Raw genomic sequence first — 13,997 nt, forward strand, 5'->3', positions numbered from 1 at the left:
GCAAATGTTGCTACTCAAACCTGAATCTAAATCATTTATATATATTATAAACAACAGAGGTCCCAGGACAGAGCCTTGAGGCACTCCACTTACAACATTTTCCCACTCTGACTTGATTCCATTTATACTAACTCTCTGTTTCCTTTGGTATAGCCATGCCCTAATCCAGCTTAATATAGCACCCCCAATACCATGAGACTCTATTTTTTTAATCAGTCTTTCATGTGGCACTGTATCAAAAGCTTTGCTAAAGTCAAGGTATACAACATCGCAATCCTTACCACTATCAACTGCCTCAACAATGCTAGAATAAAAAGATAACAAATTTGTTAAACATGAACGGCCATTTATAAAACCATGTTGCGACTCAATTATTAATTTATGTTTTTCAAGATGAAGACGAATTTTATTTGCTATTATAGATTCGAGTAACTTTCCCACAATAGACGTTAGGCTAATTGGTCGATAGTTAGACGCAAGTGATCTATCTCCTTTCTTAAAAACTGGTATCACATTAGCAACTTTCCAAAACTCTGGCACTCTGCCTGACTCTATTGATTTATTAAATATGGTTGACAGTGGGTCACAAAGCTCCTCTTTGCATTCTTTAAGCACCCTAGCAAACACTTCATCCGGCCCTGGGGATAATATACATGTACATGTAGAGTGTTTTCCGTAGGCAGTTTTCTAATTATACAATCATATGTTGCCCTCAGCTCTCCTATTTCATACATACTTTTTTTCTTATGCAAGGGAGTAATTACTACATCTACATTACAATCCTCCCATGGTGGTGTAAATTTTCTCTTGGGCACAGCAATACACTCTGTAATAACATCATACTTTATAACATTAGAACATAAGTTATTCATATATACTCTCTTCTTCATCATACACTGTTCATTACTTCCCACCTTTTGAACCAAGAGGATAAATTCATTAGCTCATCCACCTCTCATTAATCTAATGGCAGAGGCTACATTTATCTCTACAATTCTATCCCCAATACTCTGCAGATTCAACTCCATCCTCATTATCTCAATCATAGCATTTCTTGGGCATCTTAAGATAATTCTCATGGCTTCATTTTGTACCTTCTCCAACTTGCCCATCCTACCTTTACCAAAACAAGAAATGACAGGTGCAGCATAATCAATAAGAGATCTTACAGTACTCAAGTATATCATTCGTAGTACAGGGACTCCCACTCCCTTTCCACAGCATGCCAAGGCCTTCAGAGGCTGTAATCTTTTCCGACATTGACCCAACAGTCTTGGAAATGCCAGTTTGACTCCAGGTGTCGGTACTGTGGTAAGAAACAAGACTCTCGAGAGTGTAGAGTCAAGATTAAAAACGGTGAAAAAATCGTCCCATCTTGTTGCAATTGTCGAGGCAGCCACAATGCTGGTTCCTATCTATGCCGCATGAAGCCTCATCTGAGAGAATCTAGGACGGGTGCTACAAGTAGAATAGATGTATTCTCGAAGAAAGGAAAGATTGTCCAGCAGGATCATAGAGGAAACAGCTGGAAGCCAATGGCAGCGCCTATGAACAATGTGTGGGAAAAAGGAACGGAGACACTTAAGGCGAGCCTAGGGAAAGTAGGAAATGCAGCTGAAAAAATTAAACCATGTGGAAACAAGGTTCAGGACAATATAGTGAACTCTGAGGTTGGTACTCAAATATTGGAATATCTAAAAAAAACTAGACAAGAGGCTTGAGGCATTAGAAAAATTAGTTATGGAGGGTAGACGGGGTGAAGATGGTGGTGAAACAGGAAGTGAAATGGAAAATGAAACAGGACGTGAACTGGAAAGTGAAACAAGACGTGAAATGGAAAGGGAAACAGGACGTGAAATGGAAAGTGAAACGGAAAGTGAAACAGGACGTGAAATGGAAAGTGAAACAGGACGTGAAATACGATAGACAGTATACCTAGGAGCTACAAAAATTTTGCCCCAAGAGTGTAACACTTATATGCTGTGCTTACTATATTAACCTGCAATGTTAAATGGGATTCTTGTAGTGTGATTTGTGTATTTGTACTCACTGAATTTGTGCGCCCCTTGAGGGACTTGAAGTAGAGGGGGGTAGAAATAGCCTAAGCTACTCTATCCCTTTAAGATGTATTTTTTCTTGTCTCAATAAACATACTTGAACTAACAGTCTGTTCATCTCAGCTTCCAAACTCACATGGGTATATCCAACATATATGCCTAAATATTTATATATATTAACTATATTTTTACCGTTTATTTTCAATATAATGGGCCTATTTAGTAGTCTTGGATAGAGCAGTGTCGTAGACGTTGAGACTAAGCAACTTGTTGCCTAGCCTCGCCATACTCCCTTACTCCATTGTACAAGTTCAAGTATGTTTATTGAGATCAGAAAGAAATACATCTCAAAGGGATAGAGTAATTGAAATTGAATTGAAATAAGTTTATTGAGGTAAAATACACACAAAGGGATGAGGTGTGTATTGAGGTGTCTATGTGAGGGATAGAGTAGCTTAGGCTATTTCTACCCCCCTCTACTTCAAGTCCCTCAAGGGTCGCACAAATTCAGTGAGTACAAATAGACAAATAACATTATAAGAACATTGCAGAATTCCAGTTACCTAATCCTTATCACAAACTATATAAAAGCGTATCATAAGCTATGGGATTTGTAGGTCAGTATTTAAAAGGGAATTCGGAGGTAATAATGATACAGCTGATGCCATCTGTCGGCAAAAGAGAACACTATCAACTGGCTGGGCAATAGTAGCCATAAGGTACAGCTTACGCCATCTGTTGACATCAAATTACACTTATAACAAATTACCCCACAAAATACCACTAGCGCCATCTCTTTTTTTTCCAACGCACTATAAATAGCCAAACAGCAACCCATAAGGCGAGTTGTTGTGCTCGGGTAGGAGGTTCCAAGCTCCGCCCACAGATGGTATGAGGTGCATAATCAATGGCATATCATTGGTAGAAACTCTTTGTTGACATTCACACAACAGCCAATCACAGGAAGGGATCAGCTATAGGTGCCATCCACTTAGTAAATAATCTTAGTTCAGCCCACAACAAACGCTTATGGAATTCTGCTTTAACTTTAATTTACCCAAAAAAGTGAGGTGTTAGTTATTTAAAGTGTCAATAAAGAAATAATTAAATATTGCAGGATATAACAAATGTTATATAAAAATGGGCTGGCTACCTAACTAGTGACGTTATTATTGGGCGTTGCCTTGACACAAATAATGATACACTGCCCTGCTCTCTTAATCGAGTAAATTATTCAGTTAGATGGAGATTTCTGTCAGGTGCAAAAAACAGAAAAAAAAACCCTCTCCTTTCTATATTTATTACAGGAACAATGTGTGCAAGCCCAGAGAGTACTTGGTCGAGTAAGGGTCCTTTTATTTATATTTATATACAAGAAGGTACATTGGGTTTTTGAGGATACATAGCATGGTAATTACATTCTTGTAAAGTCACTAGTACGCGCAGCATTTTGGGCAGGTCCTTAATCTAACAGATAATTTTAAGTAGGTAAATTCTAGAGGAATTAATAAAATGATAACAGATACATTGCAAGAAAAAAATGAGATGAGAGAGATTAGTAGCGCATAATACTCGCCTCACCAAAGATGGTTTTACAAAGATGGTTAAAAACCAAAGATGGTTTTACACGTGGATTATGCCCGAAACGCTTTGCGTAATAGTGGCTTTAGGCATTGTATGTACTAGCTATACCTATAAGTTAAACAATCCTTGTAAATATTTATTGTATGTATGTACCTTACCTAAATAAAATTGTATTGTATTGTATTGTAGGTATATTAAAGCACATCGGTAGCTCTGATTGATTGTATTGATAGCTTGATAGTAATTTAACAAAGATTAATAGGCACAAAACAGCATATTGATAGCACATATAAGAAGACAGCAATGATCATAATGGTAAAGTTGTTTGGATTAGGTACATAAAGATTGGGTAGCACTAGATACAGTGCAATTTTAAGGCACAAGGTAGGAAACTATGAAGATGAAATTAGGTAATTTTTTTTTTTTTTTTTTTTTTTGAATGAGGCAAAAGTTGGACAGCTTTTCAATTCATTAGGGAGTGAGTTCCATAGACCAGGTCCCTTTATTTTTGGGGATTGACTCTGGGGATATCAAAGAGATATTTATTTCTGGTGTGGTGATAAAGGGTCCTATTACATGTGTCCAGGGAGAGTTTCAGAGCAGGGTTTGCATTTAAGAACAGGGTTTTGTAAATATAAGTGACACAAGAGAATGTGTGGAGTGAGTTTGTTTAGCATGTTGAGGGATTTAAACAAGGGGGCTGAGTGTTGTCTGAAAGCAGAGTTTGTTATTATTCTGACAGCAGATTTTTGCTGAGTGATGATGGATTTGAGGTGGTTTGCAGTGGTTGAACCCCATGCACAGATACCATAATTAAGATAGATATAGATTAGTGCATAATATAGTGAGATGAGAGCAGAGTTAGGTATATAATATCTGATTTTGGAGAGTATACCAACTGTTTTAGAGACTTTCTTAGTTATGTGTTGTATGTGGGTGCTGAAGTTGAGTCTCTTGTCTAGGAATAGGCCAAGAAACTGACCCTTCTGTTGGGTAATCCTTATTGACAGGCTTCACCTGATTCCAAATTACTTTGGTCGTGAGAATCACTCCAATGCAAGAAATGGGTCCTCACCAAAATTTGTATGGCTGAAGGTTTGAAGGCGTTTGGGCTTGGGGCTGTATATGCCGAGGGCACTTTAGTTGGGTGGCATTATATAATAAGGTTTTACACAAACACCGTCATAAAACCTAATGTTTATTTACAGAACTTACTTACTAATATATAGGTTGCTTACATTATTCTATGATTGATGTTAGAAAAGCTAATATCACATTAGAGAGACATCGGGATGCCTTAATTGACCGATCACATGGTTCACTTGTGGCCAATCCTGTATTAACACTTTCTTAGACAGTAAATGACAAACGGCTTTCCTAACACTGCTGGTTTCAAGGGAAATACAAGAGTTCCTTCTGAATACTTAGAGAGTCAATATAATGGCATGCACAATCACCACAGTAATGACCTGTCAAGCTGACAGTCAACATAACATATACATATATCTAAATGTGTTGTGTGCATAACACACATTCACTGACAGGATGAACAATCATGAGTTTAGTTAATTTATTATATGCCCCATACCCATCCTGTGGGCAGTAGTGGAAAGGGTTACAGAGGCACATAATAATAATACAGTAATAATAATAATAATAATCTAAATGCAAGAAGGTACAATGTGTTGGTGAGATTACATAAGATTGGTATTTTTACATTCATGCAAAGCCACTAACACGCATAGTGTTTCGGGCAGATCCTTAATCAGTCCTTTTCGATCCAGGTCCTTATTAGGCAAGATGAAAAAAGGTACATTGTAGCATGGTTATATATATCAACAAATAAGTACAATATAAGTTGACAGCAATGATTACACTGGTAAGGATATATGTATTAAGTACTAATATTGGGGAAGTGGGTACTGTAGTACAAGATGAAGTTTGAGTTTGAAGCATGAGGTAGGAAACTATGAGGAAGAAATTAGATACTCTTTGGTTTTACTTTTGAATAGGGAATAGGTTGGACAATTTTTTAATTCATCAGGGGGTGAGTTCCAAAGACTGGGTCCTTTTATTTCCATGGAGTGTTTGCACAGATTTAGTTTGACTTTCGGGATATCAAAGATATGTTTATTTCTGGTGTTGTGCTCATGGGTTCTATTACACCTGCCAAGGAAACGTTTCAGATCAAGATTAGCATTTAGGAACAAGGTTTTGTACCTGTAAATAGCACATGAGAATGTGTGGAGTGAGTATGTTTAGCATGTTAAGGGGCCCAGTAATCAAAAAATATTAAAATTGTGAAAACTACTAATAAATGTTTAACAAAATTCCAACTTATTAGCTTCAGCATCATGAAAGTTTCATCCCAATATTGATTTTAGACATGTTTTTAAAAAAGAACAGCTCCTATTAATTGGAACTGATGGATAATGCAGTAATAAAGAGATGCACCTGTCCGACACTCAAAGAAGAAGATAGTAGTAAGAAGTGTTCACAAAGTGGATATGCAGTTGGTGCCTTTATAGCATTGCTGAGTAATACATAATAAAACAAATAATAATAAGTATGTTATTATGCTCTGTTTTGTTATATACAGTATATCATATAAATACAATGCCCAATGTTAATATCTGTTATTTTCACCAGTGTCCACAAATGTATTTTTTTTTAATTTTTTTTTGTCTTCCTTTGTGTATTATCTGATTTTGTTGCAATTTTTACATCCTGTAGAGTGCATACCCGTCCTTAACTATGTCAAGATACTAGAATTTAATTGGTCAACAAATACATCAGCCACAACTGGCAAAACTTGGTACTTGGACTTTTTTTTTGGGGGGGAGGTGATATTTCAGATTTCAAACCATTTTCTTTGTCTCTTTAGGGTTTTTTTGATAATTAGGGACCAGATTAGGGCTTTATTACTTATATAAAGTATACATACATCCCCTAAATCATTATAATTATCCCTATATCTGTTTTTCTTCATTTTTTCTTTACTTCATTTCAACACATTGATCTACAACTCACATATTCAAGTACGAATAAAAAACCATGTTTATTAAAACATACAAGTAAATTAATGAATTAGAACTACCTTATTCATTATCATTAACTTCAAATTCAATTATCTTTACAACTAGAGTTTCCACTTTGAGTCGGCATCAAAAATCCAGTTTGACCGATTCTCACCATTTTTACATAAAATGGGCACAGTCGTCTGTTCTACAATCCTATTTCATTGTTTTTTCATAAACCTTAAATGTCGAGTTATAAATTTTTTGGTATACAATTTGGCGCATATATCAAATGCCATATTTGACTTTTTTTACAGTAAACTATACTGAATCCTATAATAATAACTAATAAGAATGAAGATTATATGCTCTTCTGAGAGCCTAATAACACCAAATGAACAATTTGTGATATTTAATATTTGATGCTCATTTAAAAATCTTAAATTTTTAATACTTCTACAAATATTTTTCATTTTTTGTTTTTCCACTTTACGTTGGCGATTATTTAGATAAAGTTGGAGCATGTGCCTAGTAGATTATGTACAAATAATTTGAAAGCGTTTGAGCAAGGTGCAAAATTTCATTTCCTGGCCCCCTTATGGGACTTAAACAATAGTGAAGCGTGTTGTCTGAAGAGAGTTATAGTTCCGATAGATTTTTGTAGAGTAATGATGGGCTCTAGATAATTTGCAGTGGTCGAATCCCATGCACAGATACCGTATGCAAGAGGTATAAATTACCCCAGTGCAATGCGAAGAGCAGAATGAGGGAACAATCTATGTTGGAAAATATACCAACCATTTAAGACTTTTGACTGCGTTATGTGGGTGCTGAAGTTGAGTCGTGTCTATGTATAGGCTATGTATAACTTTTCCCCCTTATTTTTTTGACAATGTTAACATTGTCTACCTGAAGTTGAATTTCATTTGGCAATTTACTACCAAATAAAATATAGTACATTAGGCCTTATCTATGTTCAGCGAGTTTGTTGGTAGACATCCACGAGTGGATTAATTCATTATCGACAATATTTGGCAAGTTTGGGTCAGAATAGAGGAAAGGTAGTATTGTCAGCAAATAGTATAGGTTTAAGAATGTTACAAACATTTAACAAATCATTGATATAAGAAATAAAGGGCCCCAAGATGCTGCCCTGTGGCATTCCTACTGTCAATGGTAGATAGGGGAGGGGGGGTCAAGTTATTGATGGCTACATAATGGTGCATCACCAAGAAAGGAACTAATAATCCAGAGCTAGGCCTCTGATACCATGGTAAAGTTTAAGAGGTAGTTATGATTTACAATATCAAAGGCTTTTCACAGGTCAATAAAGAGGCCAATTGGGAACTTTATTCTGACAAGGGCTTTATGGATTATATTGAGCAGCCTAATAATGGCATTGGCATCCATTCCCAAAAGAGTACCAAACTGGTAGGGATTTAATAATGTCAAGTTTTTCAAAGTAGAAATAGAGCAGTCAGTAAGCGATTTTTCAAATATTTTTGAAGTATCAAAAAGAAGGCACCAAACCAGGAAGGTTATGTAGCACCATCAAATGAAAATTTTTGAAAGCATCAGTAGATTTGATATTGGTCTGTAATTTAGGTCAGCTGTCTTGCCCCTTTTGAAATGGCCTCACTCTTGCTTTGAGGATATCAGTAAAAATAAGACATTTGTTGAATAGCAGCGCTATGGGTAGAGCAGGGGGAGGGGGGGCCCCCCCCCAACACTCATACCAAAGACTATTTCACTAATATGTTCCCAGCTGTGGTTTGAATTAGTGATTGCGATTGATTGTGAATGATTGTGATTGAAATGATTGAATTACGAATGTCTGTCGGGCTGACTGGCAAGATGAGTAGTGATAGGATAGCTGCTGATGCGACTTGGTGACATCTGTCTGGGTCTTTAGTAATTTTCTGGCAAGGTCGACACCAATTTACAGAAAGCAGATATTGAATTCGGTTGCAAGTGTGTAACCATCTTTGGAGATTTTTATCCATTTGTAATAATTATTATCCAGGTATCCAAGGATAGATCACCTTCAGTGTTCATCTGACCCAATACAAGATTTCAGACTTGGGCAAAAATTTTGTCGAATTAATTCAGTCAAAATCTACACGTGTGCTGGGACTTCCAGGCTATGCACTAGGAGTAAGCACAGTCAGAACCTAAAGAAAAGCATTCTCTGCCACATGTGGGATAGTACGAGATGGAGCGAAGAATGGCATTGAGCAGGGCAAGTTTATAGCAGTAAAAGGACAAATTTAACATGAAAGCAAGAGAGACAAAGGTAGTAGCAAGTTTCCAGTAAGGTCTTAAAATGAAACTTGCCCCATTTTTTTCCCGATAAGGCAATTCTTGAAGTTTTAGAGGTAAAGGTCACCCTTTCCCCACCAACCCAGGTATATTAAAGTGCAGAAAGATCACCTTTTAGTATGGCAAGTGAATGCAAGTCAGTCTACCAGAATTTAACAAAAAATTGTGCACTTTGTGGATGCATTTGGTCCAAGGAGAATATGGAGGAGGAATTTACAAGGACATGCCAGAAGAGTAGTCTTCTGGCCTATATGCAAGGAGAATTGGCCAATTCTGGGTGGATGATTGATGTACACACTTTAAATTCTGTATCCACTCTACAATTGTTAAATATTGGGCAGCAAGGAGAAGGGTGTACAGCAGCTGTGGCCACAAAATTACCAAGATGTAGATGGCAGAATTTAAGAAAGAAAAAATTGCCTAGAGGGTCTTCCTAGTTTGGTAAGGAGGGAGAGATGGTGGCAGAGACAGGACAATGCATGGGACATGTAATGAGGAAGCGAGAGATTTTTAGTCCAGAGAAAGAATCTCTCCAATCTGTGGCAGTCATCAAAAGGTAGCACCAAGCTGGGAAGACTAGCACCATCTGTCCATTATCTTGAATAATCTAAATATTAAAGACTATACTAAAGAATAGAAGAAGAATAAAGAAGAATACTAAAATACTAAAGAATAAAGAAGACTATATTAAAGAATATTAAAGAATAAAGAAGACTATATTAAAGAATATTAAAGACTATACAAGAAAAAGAGATGGTGTGCAGTTTGTTAGTTTTAACAAAGCCCACGACCTTGCCAACATTCACAGAACATGACTGGGCAGATTTCCAAACTAACTTTTTTTTTAAGGGGGAGAGGGGACGTGTGAAACAGAACAAGTAAAATGGCCTTGGCTGCAAGTTTGACAACTCCAATGTGGTTGAGAATCTACGAAAATTTCATTGGGTGATGTCTGATAGAAATAAAGAAGCATTTTATTTCTGGCACATTTCAGATAATTTAATAGAGGTAGACAAGGCACAAGGGCAGAACCAGAATACAGCACACTATTACTCATGTGATCAGGATATTACACTCAGAATTTTTTTTTTCTTTGTAAACATTTTAATAGAATCGTTTCCCCTCAGCAAGGGCAAGTTTATAGTCAAAAGTAAAGAGTTAATTAATGAACTATGGCAACAAGCCAAGTCTAGGATGCAACTGTCAATATTCTATTGATAAATGCCCAAACAGCAAGTTGTATACTAAACCACATTAGGTTGCAGCTGTGCATCTGGGAACCAGCTATAATCTGTGCATAATGTAGAGCAACAGCATCATTTGGATTGATGGCAGATTGGTTGAACTGTAGGTGCATACATGGTGTTGTCGGTTCAGCATATTTCCAAGCATTGTCCCACACCTAGAATGAAGAGTCAACTTTGTATAAAAATGCAGGTATTAAAGTACAGGTATATTTTAAACTTCACTAAAGGGAATGGTTTATGCAAGACTTTAGGAACTTTTATGAACTCATTTCTTGATTGAGAAAAAATGCACTTGTACAGTGGTAATTTTGAAGCACACCATTTAACCTTACCAGGTACTGGGTGTGTCAGTGTTTAAGGAGAAGGCTGGAAAAAAAAGTGGCATAGTTAAGCGTAAACAACTTTAGTAATAATTAAGCCAGTCTGGCAAGTCATATGGAAGGGATACCACCTTTACTGGGTATCAATAGACATGTACACAGGAGGCAGAGTCTTATAGCAGGTACTATTAAGAAAATAGCATCAAAATATTTTAACAATTAAAGTTGCCAAACTGAAATTTGGAAACAATCAAGCCACATCAATCTTTGTGATATTTGTAGATGTTCAGTAACCCCTTTCCCATCTTGGTAGGAAAAATATTAAGAGGGCAGTCTACTCTCTAGGCCTATGAATTTAAACCAACATTGAATAGCCAATTTTAGGGCATTTGGAAAATATAAAATTGGCAAGTCACATGGACAATAATACACTGAACTTTGAATCAAGAAAGGTGGGGAGGGAAGAAGAAGAAGAAAAAAAAAAAAAAAAAAAAAAAGTTGTGTTCAACATACCTTTTCACAGAAGTTCCAGGCTGTCCTATAGATTTCTTTAAATGTTTGACAGGTAGAATTTACAGGGCAGTAATTTGTCAAGCAGCTTCCTTTTGTTGGGCAATCACCCGTCATATTCAACCACCTGAAATTGTTGGTCCAATTGTCTGTGCAAGTGACATCGTTGGCACACGCAGTAAACCAAAGCTCACAATCAATGGCACACAGGGACTCCCCAGTATCTTTCCCGCCGCCACGAGCAATTTTCCTGCAGGGAAAATTTATTTAACGTTGCAAAAGGAACTAGCGAGCCAAATCTCTTACATGTCTAGACAAATTTATTTTTTGGTAAAAAAAAAAAAAAAAAAAAAGCCACTATGCCATTTAAATGCTTAGGGGAAGTCACTTTCAGAATACCAAAATAAAAACTTTATAAAATAGACTTTTAAGTTTTGCACAATGTTAAATTTTTAATGATTAAAAATAATTGTTTAAACATGTTTAAGTTATTAAAACAATGCAGAAACCCTAGTTAAATAAAAGTCCTTTAAAATATAGAATTTAGACGTTCTGCAATACTTACCGACACGACCCATGGACCAACATTGGGTGAACATTCGTAAAAGCAGTGATCGAGCATGAAATGCCGTTTACATTCCGAGGACATGGACTCTACTCGAGAACAGTGGTCATAGTTGAAGTTGTAAGGACTAGACTCGTGAATAAGTCTAGTAGTATTCTCTGTACAGCAGGACCTATTCTTCCACTGATGACACTAAAAAAATCAAATATAAAAAGAGGTACTTTCTGTTAAGCAATTTATCATTTAGGTAGAAAGGATATTAAGTTTGACTACTGTCAAAAGCTCTTTACAGCTAAAAGCATATTTTTGAAGGCTTCAGATTTTTTTTTTAATCTACTGTAGTGACAATATTGTACATTAAAAAGCAAGACGTTAAAAGAAATTATCCATACCGTAGTAAACAGACTGCCTTCTGGTCCTGGTGCACTTTTGTGATGTTTAGAATCTATACAAGTGTTTATTAGAGTATCCACATCTCTACTTCTGAGCCATGGTCATGGTCACGACCAACGTTAAGCAGAACATTCTAGGACAAAGATTCTAGGACAACTAGGTAAAAGTCATCTATTGAAGTTTCTGGACTAGCTTGTCAAGGACAAACTAGTATGTCTATAGACCTTACACAGTATACAAAATCAACCAAAATAAACTTTAGTATAGCAAATGACTAAGTACAGTACATGTCTCGCACTCTCCGGAGCACATTATTAAGGTTCGAGCACATGCCAAGGACTTTACTTTCAAGTAGACGACATACCAGATTTAAGTAAATTCAAGTTGTCCTAACTAGTGTATATTCAAGACCTTTGTTTACACACTAAGTGCAAAAGTTCAATTAGTTTTAAGTTTTTTTTAACCTAGTAATAGTTATGGACTTCTAGGTAGTATAGCAAACTTTTACACTTTCAGGTTATAAAAAGGTAATTTTGCTTTCAAATTAAAGTAAACAAAATGTTATTTTCAACAGCAACAATCTAGGGTTTATACTTTACCATAGGACCATTTGTTAGTCAAACTTACGAAATTCACATCAATTTTGAGACATTAAAGAATTTTTGGTAGAGAAATAGTTTAATCAATAGTTCACAGCATCAATATTTTGCTAGCATTCTCTGGGGAGGAATAAGACAACTTAATAAATAATGGCCAGTCGAGGTTTAGACCATAGATGCACAGATTCAAGAAGTGGATTAAAAGGTAGTCAATGATTAGGAACATCACGATTTAATTAACAATAGAACGCTTCACTCAATTTCTCATTGTACTTTATTTGAAGTCTGAAAATTATATGGGAAAGCTGTGGCAGTGTGAGGTGCAAAGTTTGATGGCAATACTTTGGCCATGTTTGAGAACACCAGACAAGCCGCCGGCTTCTGGGCCATGTCGAGACTACTAGAGATGGTGGCTCCCTTGGGGAAGTCCTTTCTACACCAATACCACAAAGTTTCCCCCAAACGAATATAAAACCCAATTGTATCGCCAAGACACCGCGGACACTATACAACGAATCTCAAAGACATCAAGCAGTTTGAAACCACACCTCCCCGCCGCCTTTCATTACCTGACGAAGGTCAAGGGAGTGTGACGGAAAGCTGCCATCATTAACACCGGTAGTGTAGAGGTGGAGGGGAGAGTGATGGTGTGATCGTGGTGGGGAGCCCCTCGCCTCGCTGTCTCGCTCACTCGAGCTTCGAACACACTATGGTCGGCCTCGAGGGGGACTGGTCAAGTCGTCTGAATTTTGTAACTTGCTTAGCTAAATGAATTGTGGGGTTTAGTCCCTGAGTCCATTATGTGCCTCTGTAACCCTTTTCACTACCGCCCACAAGATGGGTATGGGGTGCATAATAAATGAACTAAACTAAACAAGTCGTCTACTGCAATTTCGGATACCGGGCTATAATAATATAATAATAATTTTTATTTAGGTAAAGGTACATACATAAAGAGATTTTACAAAGTTTGTTGGCTTTATAGATAGAGCTAGTACATACAATGCCTAAAGCCACTATTACGCAAAGCGTTTCGGGCAGGAGAAAACAGAAACAACTTCGTTCACTGAGAAATTTGTACTTCCAAACCAATTTGTTCGTATATGCGCTGGTTTGTGTTCGCTGCTGTTCTCGTCTGAATAAATACATAACACTTCATCATATAATTATTAGCGCTTCCATTAACAATGCTTAGCGCACTGTTTGTATTACTTTGTTTGTTAACAAAGCGCTCTCGTATCAGAGAAGGGAAGGGAAGAGAACTCTCAGGGGGGAAAGCGCTGTAACGTACGGTTATGTTACGTTGTTGGGTACATTAGATACAGTGTTTAGTTAGTTTCATATTTATTTAGTAGTCCTAGATACAGCAGTGTCGTAGACGTTGAG

At 36.7% G+C, this 13,997-nt stretch overlaps 1 pseudogene; it reads right to left on the reverse strand.

The window, feature by feature from the left end:
* Positions 1-4,826: 4,826 nt before the first annotated feature.
* LOC123763868 (folate receptor gamma-like) lies at positions 4,827-13,218 on the reverse strand (annotated as a pseudogene).
* Positions 13,219-13,997: the final 779 nt, after the last annotated feature.

The sequence above is a fragment of the Procambarus clarkii genome, chromosome 65, assembly GCF_040958095.1.
Source record: "Procambarus clarkii isolate CNS0578487 chromosome 65, FALCON_Pclarkii_2.0, whole genome shotgun sequence".
NCBI lineage: Eukaryota > Metazoa > Arthropoda > Malacostraca > Decapoda > Cambaridae > Procambarus > Procambarus clarkii.